This window comes from Telopea speciosissima, chromosome 10, assembly GCF_018873765.1.
Source record: "Telopea speciosissima isolate NSW1024214 ecotype Mountain lineage chromosome 10, Tspe_v1, whole genome shotgun sequence".
NCBI classification, from domain to species: Eukaryota; Viridiplantae; Streptophyta; class Magnoliopsida; order Proteales; family Proteaceae; genus Telopea; species Telopea speciosissima.
The window spans coordinates 57721873-57734840 of record NC_057925.1 but is presented as its reverse complement, the minus strand read 5'-3'; the positions used below and the strand labels follow the sequence as shown (position 1 = coordinate 57734840).

The 12968-nt window shown below is 37.2% G+C and overlaps 1 pseudogene; it reads left to right on the top strand.

The window, feature by feature from the left end:
- Positions 1-238: 238 nt before the first annotated feature.
- On the top strand, positions 239-1008 carry LOC122643794 (annotated as a pseudogene).
- The last annotated feature ends 11960 nt before the right edge of the window (positions 1009-12968 follow it).

The window sequence follows — 12968 nt, the reverse complement described above, 5'->3', positions numbered from 1 at the left end:
TTTTGAATCAGAAATCAAGAAGAAATTTAATTTCCCAAGAGTGTTACCGGACATGAACATTTTTATTGAAATATATCCAACCATCGTTAACCTTTCTAAGTAAAGAAGAAAACAACAACCTTGAATGCAGAACAAGAAGAAAGTTGCAAACCACATCAGGCAAAAAGGTTCAAATAATAGAGCTCTAGGAAGTAAGAGGGTGGGGTGTGTGTCCATAGGTGGAGCAATTTGTTTGGGGATGAATGAAGGAACAAATGGAGAGGAATACTATCAAACAGTTTGTCTGCGCTCGAAGCCTGGGCCAGGATCCTCGTCGAAGGAAGAACTACAGGACATTGTCTTTGGCATTGTAGCTTCGGCGAGGCTGTGGGAACACAGGAAGAACTACATCAAGCTCTGGTGGAAACCAAACGAAAAGAGGGGGATTGTGTGGTTGGATAAGCCTGTAAAGACGCAGTAGGACGAAGCGCTCCCGCCTCTGAAGATCTCAGGCAATACGTCGCAGTTCACTTATAAAAATCGGCAGGGTCACCGCTCGACGATTAGGATCTCGCAAATCATGTCGGAGACGGTGAGATTGGGAATGGAGGACGAGAAGTGGTTTGTGATGGGAGATGATGATACGGCTTTTATCGCAGAGAATCTGGTTAGGGTTTTATCGAAATACGACCATAATCAATTCTATTACATTGGGAGTTTGTCAGAGAGCCATCTGCAAAACATCTACTTCTCATATGGCATGGCTTACGGCGGTGGAGGGTTTGCCATTAGTTACCCATTAGCGAAGGCTCTGGAGGGAATGCAAGACAAATGTATTCAAAGATACCTAGGATTGTACGATTTTGATGATCGGATGCAAGCTTGCATGGCCGACCTCGATGTTCCCCTGACCAAGGAGCTCGGATTTCATCAGGTTTGTGCCTCTTTTAATTTCTTTTAAGGGGAAAAAAAAGTTTATCTTGATTTTTCCTTTACTCCTCGCTCTTTCCCTAACCTTTTTAAGGTTATTTTGAGATGTTGTGATATATTCGTCTGTTTGGATTCTGTTTCTTCTCCAGCAGCTCCGCCACTGCAGGCAGACAGTCATTGTTGATGTGTTCCTCCTCCTCCTCCTCCTCCTCCTCCTCAAATGAGGACAGAGATGGAGAAAGAGAAAACTCAAAAACTCATCTTCCCCAAACCCTAAACGATTTGGGGAAGATGAATTGCAGGTTATTTTTTGGTTTTTAAGGTAAAGTCATTTTGGTCATTTTACCTTATCCAGGGGCAGAATGGTCCATCGAAGTTCAAAAATTAGGATCCGTTATGTTATGTTATAACGTCTCTATCTAACGGTAGGGACTATAGTAGTGGTACTTAGTTTGGAAAGTAGGGGTACATGTGCAATTAGTAAAAATTCAAAAGGACAACTGTAAATTTGGCCATTTTTAGGGGGGCATTTGAAAATAACCCTTTGAAAAATTCTGCATACCCCTGAGGTTCTTAACAATTAATAGATATCACCATTCCATTAGTCTAGGTCTAACAGTGTTAAAATCAAAGGGTGAATTGACAAAATCTACAATTCATGTTCCCTAAACTTGCACATAACTTCTCTTTCCCCTTCCATTTTTTAAACCGAATCTAATTAAAACCTTCAACCCATTTTCTCCATCTAAACCTAAAACCAAATCCATCTTTTTTTTTTCCTGAAACATGACCTTCTCTCCAAACCCATTTCTGCCAAAACCGAGTTCGATTTCCATTAATGGTTCCTTTGTTTATTGGCTTGTAAAACACAAGAGTCCTAAAGATTTGAAGAAGACTATTTGTTTATTGAAAAATAAATATTGATGTCTCTGTTAATCTTCTCAGTACAAGGATATGTGGCGACTAGCAACTGTTTTGGGAAACTCAAGTTCACCCTGAATTCCAACTTTTTTCTGTGGAAATTGTTTCAGGAAGGTGTCTCAACTAAGACAAACTTGCAATGTTGTCTGTGAAAATTGTTCCGTGAAGAGTTAAAGAAGACGACTTACACAGTCTTTTACCAAAAAAGACACTAGTTATTGTACCAATTTTGACTACAGGACAGCTCTTCTTGCATTCCTGGCAACATTTCGTAGACTTGCAACGGTCCGAGCTGACAATGGAGATACGAGTCAAGCAATCCGCCATCGCTAAGACGTATAAGAAGATCAAGCGAGCCAAATGAAACCCTAAACTCGCCACAACAAACAGTAGACAGAACAATTAGAACCAGAAAGAAGAAAACCCTATAAATCGCAGAGAAAAGGAAGACGAATCAAAGAAGACACGTCGAAAAAATTGGAGAGAGGTACGCTGAAAGTGGCGATGAGGTTCTTACGGAGAACAAAAAAATATATATTTGGGAAAAAGAACTCGGTTTTTTATTCATTCAAGTCCAATGAGTTGCAGAGATATGGGACATTGAGCAGAAACGGGGAAGCTTTAACGGTTCACATCCTCCAATACCAGTACCATCCTCCAAATTATCCTTTGAATGAATAGAGGGCTCTTTTGCTTTACAAGCCAATAAACAAACCATTAATGGGAATCGAACTATTTTTGGCAGAGATGGGTTTTGAGAGAGGGTCATGTTTCAGAAATAGAAGATGGATTTGGTTTTGGGTTTAGATGGAGAAAATGGGTTGAGGGTTTTAATTAGATTCGATTTCTGAAATGGGAGGGGAAAGGGAAGTAATGTGCAGGTTTAGGGAACATGAATGCAGATTTTGAGAAAATGATTTGGGGAAGATGAGGGCATTTTTGTCAATTCATCCTTTAATTTTAACACTGTTAAACCTAGACTAAAAGAATGGGAATATCAATTAACTATTAAGAATCTCAGGAGGGCCACACAGAATTTTTCAAAACTGAGGAATTTTTCAATAATTACGTCAAACCTGGGGGTACGTGGAAAAAACCCTTATTTAATTTGTTGGGTCATTAATGGGGTAGTGTAGCTATTATTCTATTCTATAGGAATCCTACTTGTTTTTTAATGGAATGTAGTAGTAGTAGTTATTCTATTGAGTCCTCTGTACTTTGAGATGGAATGAAACGTTGTAGGTAGTAAATCGAGACTGAAGCAATAAAAACAATAAAAAGTTTTCTCTTTGCATCATATACAGAGTACAGTTATATATTTAGGGGAAATTCCAGAATAATGATCATATAAGAGAGAGCAACAGCCAATCCTGAAAGAAAAATATATATAGAGCTTTCTTATGGGGAATGAAGGACTAGTCTGATTGATCTGAGATTTAGAGTAGCAGAAAATTCGAGATTTAGAGTAGCAGAAAATTCCAGAAAAGAAAACTAGTCTGATTGACCTGAGATTTAGGTCAATAGTTCAAATTAGGCAGAACGAGAATGCATAGTTTGATCCAAATCTAATGGTTAGATATACAGATATGTAACAATCCTATTGGGATTAGGAAATTAACCTGAAAAAATAACCCAGAACGGTAGAATCGACCAAGGGATTTCAAAAAAACCAGAAATTAATGAGGTTTAGTAACAACTTGTAAAACTAAGTCACAAATTCTGAACAAAATTGATAGAATGTGAGATTAGAGATAGAATAACAAACCAAATTAGGAATGCAACAAGCCTGCAGTCTTGGAATGCTTCAAATCCACATAAACACCAGATTTCAAAAACTGTAGTCTTGGCTTCTGAAAGGTAAAATCACAATTCTATTCAGAAAAGAAAACCAATAAAAAAACACAAAGTGACTCTATCTCTTCCAAGACTGGACTGGACTTATCCCACTCCAGTCTAGTTAAAATAACTAATTAACAATTAAATTAGATATATGTTATGGATGTGGATCATCGTTAAGGATATATGTTTAGTTAATATAATTGGGCTATGGAAAATGTACATTTACCATAATTAATTGGGCTATAGATCATCTCTTGGTTTATAATGGGTTTCCTCCAATTGGGCTATGGATAATCTATTGGTTTATAATTGAGCTATGGATCATCTATTGGTTTATAATTAGTTTCCTCCAATGTTTTAACCTTGACATTTGAAGTTGCAGCATCATAATTATTTTCTCTTATCATAACAACATGCATTTTGTTCGAGGAGAAAAACGATGTGAAATGACAACCTTAAGGCAATGAATTATTATATATAGAGAAATGACTCAACAATGAGTAAGAATTTTGTGTATACATTGCTCACATCAAATGCATTCATTTCACTAACCGTTTGATGTCATGCATCTTATAAAGGTAATGAAATTTTTATGTTTCCCATTATCTATCATAAAAAAAAAATGATAGTAAGGCCTTGTTGGCTACTTGGACCGGAGGGTGGACATTGGGGTCTACCGAGGAGGGGCCGCACCAAGGAATGGGCCCAAACTCGAAAATGATTGGTTTTAATTATATCCAAGTGGTGGAAGTGGTCTGAATGATGGTTTGATGGATGTAAAAAAGTGGGGGCTTAACTAGGCCCATTATTCTATTGTCATGGGCCATTTCTACCCATTTTATGTTTAATTTCCAATTAAAGGGATCCCAAAGTTTCAATTTCAAGGGAACCCTTGAATAGGGCTGTAAACGGATTGGATTCGGCTCGGATAGTGCTATATCCGCATCCGCATCCGCATCTGATTAGCTATCGGATAGTGCTAAACGGATACGGACACAGATACGGATCGGATTTTTTATCCATTTACATGTAAATATAGCTTTTCGGATAGCTATAGCTTATCCGTATTCGCATCCGTTTAGCTTTCGGACGGATTGGGATAGTGCTAAACGGATACGGAAATGGATTTCGGCTATTCATTTAGACCCCTACCCTTGAATGAGGTGATTAGCTTGCATGTAATTGAGTCGATGACATACAATTAGCAGGCTTTGGGTGCATTATTGGCTAGCTAAAGATGTGTAGACTTTCGATTTGTGTAAACAACATCATTCATGAATTTTTGGGAGAGTGAAGAGGAAGATCGATTATCTGATTATCTAAACGATCGGGAACAATGCGGGGTTTTAAACTGATGGTTTGGTACAATTGGTCGTATATAGGCTAGTCCATGTGATAAAGGACAAAGCAAGCATCTCATTAGTACAAATTCAGCTTAAAATTAATAAAAGAAATAGGTAAACTTACAAAAGATGTGATCTTGTATTTTTATATTCATCTCCATACTTTCATTGCTTTCTTTGGACTAAAATATGACCATTGTGATGTATGTGGGGTCCTTTATCACATGGAGTAACCTATGTACTACAAAGTTGTAAATAATGAAATATTATACTTCACTAGGCATAGTGACGCTTAGAAGAACCCTTTTTATTTTATGCTGAATTTTGTACTGGTTTGATACTTTTTACTAAAAATAAGATTATAATTTTTATTGCAGATTACAAGCTAATGTTGATATGGGATGAGAGTTGATGACAAGTTGAGGGTAATTTGCAACATTATGTTATATGGTCTTATGACTATTTTTATACTTGTTGGAAGATAGCTATGCTATATTTTGTTGTGGTGATTGCATAATGTTTTTATTAACATTTTGCTCTAGTATTTTCAAGTTTCTCAGTTGTTAAATAACATGTTGAGAGCTTGAAATCCGTCTTCAAATTCTCTTTGTTCTCCAAGAGGTCCCTGATCGCCTCTTTATGGACTAACATAGATTACTTCCACGCACCAATCTGAGTATCTCTCTGTGCATTTTGCTTCTATGAATCGGCAGCGAATGTACAGCCTCGGGTTCCTCACATGGCGATCGTAGCTACTCCAAGCATTTTTCCAGTTCGAATTGGCTGGGGAAATATGACCTGGAAGATCTTGATCGATCCCAAACTGTCTCGCTACCCGATGTGGCAGATAATGATCTAGATGACCTAAAAAAACGAGCCCGGAGCTCCTTAAACATCGAATAAAGGATTGTAGTTCATCATTATCGAGCAGACATCCATCATTTAGTAGCTCCGATCTTGTTAAGAAAACGCCTAGAAATGACCATCTGTAGAAGAAATATGAAAAACAGAAAAGAACAAAAACACACAAACACACATGATTTACGTGGTTCACTCCAAGATGAGAAGCTACGTCCACGGCCAAGCTACACACATCATTTAGTAGCTCTCTCTCTCTCTCTCTCAAAGGTTAAATTTTAACTCATCCAAGAGTTGTTTTCATTCCATTAACAACCATTCGATATATGGGCAACAAACTACACCACTCAATCAGTTATACCATGGAGATAGTTTTGTCCATGCTTCCTATTTTCTGTTATCGACAACACAACCTATTCCAGTCCATTAATGGACTCGGCTCCTGTCCAGCAACCTGTCCGGGCTGCACGTACAATGCCAGACTTGATGAGGCGTGAAAAGACGAGTCTGTCTCTTCCTTGCGTCAATAACCCATGGTGGAAAACCAGAATTTTTGCGAGAGAGAAATCTCTCTCAATTTTCTGATCCAATCGACCTGAAATTTAGGATTAGATAGCTCTATCCTAATGATCTATCAAACCCGACTGATAAGCACCTTATTTTAACATAATTTGATGAGAAACAGAGGTAGGCGGAAGTTCTTTTTATAGAGCCATGGTTGCATGGGGTTAAGGACGGAGGTTTTGGGTCGCCCAAGAATGGTAGAACGCAAGATATCAGAAGACGAAGAGAGGAATGTGCGAGATCGGTAGTTAAAAATGTTAGGGTTTGTAATGAGTTGCCCGGGTCGGTTTGAAAATTTTGGATTCGCTTACAAAAGTTCCCACGAAAACGACGTCTAGAACTTAAAAATTCGGATGAAAAGTTAAATTTGTTTTGCAAAAAGTACGTTTAAAAGTTCGCCCAAGTTTGAATTTTGAATGAAAAGTTCGGACAGGTGTAAACCAATTGGGTTTGAAAAGTTCGTGTGTTTTACAAATCGGGTAGGTTTTTTAAAATTCAGACAAAAGTTCGGTAGGGCTTTAAACTGTGGACTTGAAAAGCTCGGTCAGTGGTTAAAAAATCTGATTGAAAAAATAACTTTGAAAAATTCGGACGGATTTTGAAAACTGAACTTGAAAAGTTCGCCTATGTTTAAAAAAAAACGGATGAAAAAAATTGTGTGTTTGAAAAAACCAACTTTGAACAAATTTGGATCGTTTTGAAATTTTCGGGCGTCGTTTGAAACATTCGGGTAGGATTCGAAAATCGGATATTGTTTTGCAAAGTTCGATTAGGGTTTGAAGATTCGGCCAAGGAGAATCTTGATGTTAAAAAAAAACCCAAAAGGAAAAATATTATGTACTCATCAACACCTTCATTGATGAACATAATCAACAACGTTGAGATAAACTGCAAATATGCTTGTCGCCATTAAATGAATTAGGGTTACTTGAAGCTTCAAGCTAAGGGAGGATTCTATGGTTAACGCTGGAGACAGAGGAAGTGGGAGAAGGAAGGATAAACACTTTGCTTCTTCTTCTTTTGTTGGTAAGAGTTTGCTTCCGCTTGGGAGCGAAAGGTCTGGGGAAGACTGAGCTTAACAAGAATAACATTTCCTCAAGTGAGATAATCATAGAGAATTGAGAAGGTCTCGGGTATCGGACTATCGGATTGGCCGATATGGCCAATATTGCAGGGTTTTGAAGGTGATCTATATCGATATTTGGCTGACATCGTATCAAAAGAAACAGCACGGATAAACGGTGCAATAGTATTAAAAAATATTAAAAAAAAAAAACCCATTTTTCAAAGAAAAGCGGGGTAAATTTGTCTGATACAACTGATCCGTGTCGGATATGTGATTCAAAACTGTGCACTAAAACCATGCTATGGGCCGCTGGTTTTGGACCATGAAAATAGATCCATGAAAATAGGTCCAAAAATATAGGAACGAGATCCAAATGCCACGAAGTTTCCCATGGAGTTCGTGTTTTCTTACTCTGAAGTATAAACTGAGCAACACACTCTGAGTAAACCTTGATTCTTCTATGCCTCATTTCATAGATTGTTATATCATAATCCTTGTTCCTACACCAATTGCCTATTTCTAATTTCCGTCGCAATCTTGGCATTCAAAAGAAAACCAAAAATTCCAAACTTCCATTTGTTACATTTATTATCTTCACTACCTGACTGAAGTGAACCGCATCACATTGTCTTGTCAGTTGTCTCGTATAGATGATTTCGTCCTCTCATTTGGTCTGCTCTTAATCTTGATTTCTTTTTGTATTTCAAGTCCGTCCGCCATAATTCATTCCAAGTTATGTCCACTACAGCCTCTACAATCAAAAAACGGAATATTTTAGAATCCATTTCATTGATTATAGATTCTCAAAAATTGTTGGATTGAACTTGGGCCACACATTCTATACCTGGAAACCCTAAAATAGAGGGATGACGCGCTTATGAAATTGGAACGAGATATGGTATCATAACTAATAGAAAAAGTGCTACTGTCGTCCAATTACTGAGGAAGTCGCGGTGTCAAATGTTGGTGACGTGATAGAACAAATTGAAGTGAATGAAATGGCGAATGAAGGGGCGAATGGTGGCCTAGTACGCTTGACAAGTAGATAAGAATAAGTTAAACAATCTAAAATCACGGTTCTTTTAAGTAACCAAGCCTTAAATATATAAGAATATGATAAACAACCTCCAATAGTAAAACAAAGCAATTGTTTGATATTTAATTTCGTGCCTTCTGTTACAATTTCAACAAATAAATAACCTTCCTGCCTAATAACTAACTCCTACAAACTCTCCTATCTTTGGAATCACCATTCTATTCAATGACTTAGGAAATTCAATTCCAGAACAATGAGCATATAAGACAAAGCAACAGCCAATTAGAGATGTAAGCGGATATTCGAAAATCTGTATTTGATCCGCGTTCCTATCCATTTAGGAGAATCCGAATCCTTCCGAAACTAATTGAATACGAATATGATAATCCCCCGACTGATTATTATCCAATTCGTTTAGTAATCCCGACGATAATAAAATATCTGAAACATATCTTTGTGTCCGTTTATCCTTTTAAGTTATCTTATTAGTATCTGAAACATATCTTTGTATCCGTTTATCCTTTTAAGTTACCTTATTGGTATCTGAAACATATCTTTGTGTCCGTATCTTTTTAAGTTATTTTATTGGATTTTGTTATCTTATTTTTATAATTTTATAAGTTAAGATAATGTGATTCTTTTTCTATATTTTATATTGGTTTATATATATTGTTTTATACAATGTGATACATGAAATCACATATCTATGTGAGAAAATCAAAGACTAAGAAGAGTAGAAGAAATGGTAGTTATTGAACTCTCAAGTCTCAACCCTAATCTCATCATAAAAACGGTAAAGATATCAACGGATAGTTGAAAATTCGTATTCGATCCGCATTCATATCCATTTAAGAGAATTTGTATTTAAAAAGTCACTATCCGAAAACTATCCAAATCCGTTCAAAAATCGATAGGATATTATCCGATTCCGTCCGAATATAAACGGATACGAATATGAAGCACTACTCTGATTGACCTCAGAATTCCATAATCGAAAAGAAAGGAACTATAACCAGATTAAGAAAACAAGACTGTAGATGATCAATAGTAAGGTAAGGGTTTTAAAAGGAAAAATAGAGATAGAATAACAAACCCAATTATGGGAATAGAGTCTTGGAATGCTTCAAATTAGGGATGTAAACGGATCGAATTCGGTCGGATAGCGGCATTATCATATTCGTATCCGATTATATTTGGACGGATTCGGATACTATCTTAACGGTTTTCGGACGGATTCGAATAATTTACGGATAGTGATTTTTTGAATACAGGTTTTCCTAAATGGATATGAATATGGGTTGAATACGATTTTTCGACTATCCGTTGACATATTTACCGTTTTTATGATGAGGGTTAGGGTTGAGACTTGAGAGTTCAGTAACTACCATTTCTTCTACTCTTCTTAGTCTTTTATCCGTTTTTCTTCCATAGTGATTTTTTAATAGATATGTAATTCCATGTATTACATTGCATAAAACAATATATATAAACCAATAGCAAATCTAGAAAAATAATCATATTATCTTAACTTATACATTTTTAAAAATAAGATAACAAAATCCAATAAGGTAACTTAAAAGGATAGACAAACACATAGTTATATTTTAGATATTTTATTACCGTCGGACTGCTAAACGAATCGGATAATAATCGGTCGGATAGGGGGATTATCATATTCGTATTCGATTAATTTCTGACGGATTCGAATTCTCCTAAACGGATACGAATGCGGATCGAATACAGATTTACAAATATCCATTTACATCCCTACTTCAAATCCACAAAATTCAAAAAAGAAAACCAATAAAAAAAGAAAGAAAAAAAAGCACTAACTGACTTCATCTCATCCAATCGACCAGCTAAGGAAGAATTCTAACAACTTTATAAATATAGAAAAACAAACTGACTGGATTCATCCCACCCAGCCTGATTAAAATAACTAATTAACAATTAAATCCGATATATGTTATTGATGTGGACCGGATATATGTTTAGTTAATATAATTTGGCCTATGGAAATTGTACACTTACCAAATAAATTAATATAATTGGTTTGGTTTCCTCCAATGTTTTAACCATAACATTTGAAGTTGCATCATCATAACTATTTTCTCTTGTCATAACAACATGCATTTTGTTCGAGTAGAAAAACAATGTGAAATGAAAACCTTAAGGCAATGAATTATTATATATAGAGAAATGACTCAACAATGAGTAAGAATTTTGTGTATTCATCTCACATCAAATGCATGCACTTCACTAACCGTTTAGTGTCATGCATCTTATAAAGGTAACGAAATTTCTATGTTACTCGTTAATTATTAATCATGAACAAAAATGATATTAAGGACTTGTTGGCTACTTGGGCCGGAGATCCATCCATTGGGAGAGTGGACATTGGGTCTAACGAGGAAGAGCCGCATCAAGGAATGGGCCCAAACTCGAAAATCCATGACTGATTTCAATGTCCAAAGTGGTGGAAGTGGAAGTGGTCCGAAATCCGAATGATGGTTTAATGGATGTAACAAAGTGGGGGCTTAACTAGGCCCATTAACCTATTGTCGTGGGCCATTTTCTGTTCCTTTATGTTTAATGTCCAATTAAAGGGATCCCAACTTTCAATTTCAAGGGAACCCTTGAATGAGGTGATTAGCTTGCATGTAATTGATCCCTAGAGGATCAGATTAGTTTCCACTGCTTGTACATTCTTCTCTCTTATAATACATACTTGCTGACCTTTTAGCAAAAAAAGCTTGCATGTAATTGGGTCAGTTACATACAATTATTGGCTAGCTAAAGATGTGTCGACTTTCGATTTGTGCCGTAGTCGCTGGTGTCCTGCGTCAAAACATCATCATTCATGAATTTTTGGGGTTAGAGGACCAAGCAAGCATCTCATTGGTAAAATTTCAGCTTAAAATTAGTAGAAGAAATAGCTAAAATTACAAAAGGTGTCATTTTGTATTTTTATATTCATCTCCATTTGATGACCATTTTGGTAATTTACTAAAACTATGAATCAGAGTTTGAGCAACTCTCCTTGCTTCCCCCCCCCCCTCGAATATTTTTTGGGACCCGGGCTGCCCCTGGCAATTTATTAAATCTTCAAAATAAAATGATCAATAATTACAAGGGGGGGACATAACCCGCCTTACCCCAACCCAAAGATACAAAAGAATCTCACACTCTCTACCAAAAAGAATCTGCACACTCAAAACCCTGTATCCACAAAAGAATACTATGTACGAATAACAGGTAAACCCGCGGCATCCTCCCATATAATTTTCCTTAGATCTGTCGGAGTATCCGCCCAATCAGTGAAAGTAGTACTGGACACCGAATCACAGGCATAGTTGGCTAACCAATCCGCTGCTCTGTTTCCTTCTCTAAATGTGAAAGTAACCATTGGCCGGAGGGCTTGAACCAAAGTCATAATCTCATGAAACCAGTACCAATCCTTCCAGATGTTGTATCCCTTTGTGGAATCCGAATTTATATGAAAGTCCGCAAAGCCCATCTCCGCACAGAGCTTTAGATCATCCCTTAAGGCCCTGAATTTGGTACATGCCCCATAATAGTTAGCAAAGGTAGCCAAGATTTTGTCTTCTCCATTTCTAATTATTTCTCCTCCTCCTCCACCTACTCTGGGATTCCCCCTGCAAGCTCCATCTACATTAAGCTTAACTGCAGAGAAAGGGGGGGCACCAATAGACAGCAAGAGGTGGCTGTAACCGAGGGGGGGTTGGTGTGATATTAAAAATTTGAAAGACCAGCCTCTCTCTAAAAGAGGGAACTCTTGCAAGGAATTCAATAAAGGGGGCTTCTTTTACCCAGTTCTTTACCACCTCTATAATGACACTGGCAGGTCTTGGTCTCCCGCCTTGCTTTCTATTGTTCCTTTCTTTCCACAATTCCCAAAAGATGAGGGAAGCCACCATACCCATGATTTTTCCTTTAGTACCTTTCCCTTTAGCTTGCTCATGCCAAAATAACATACGGCCCCTTGCGCCCTGTGTCGTGTGGACTGCTACATCAAAGACCGAGGCGAAATAATTCCAAACTTTGGATGCCGTTACTCCCTCCACTAAGCAATGGCAGGTCAACTCACAATCTGAAAAAGCACAACAAAGGCATTTGGACACCAAAGGAACGCCCAACTTTTTCAACCAGTCATCCTTTGGGATGTTTCCACACATGATTTGCTAGGAAAAAAAATTGATTTTAGTAGGGAGGGATCGGTTCCAGAACCATCTTGCAAATGGTTTATAAGAGGAGGGGACCCTGATTTGATTCCAGACTAATTTCACTGAAAAAATACCATCACTGGTGAGAGCCCAGATTAACCTGTCTTCCTTGTATAAGAGAGTGAAATTGCCATCCAAAATACTGTCTCTGACTTCATGAGAATCTATTTGCATCAGAATGTTCTCTT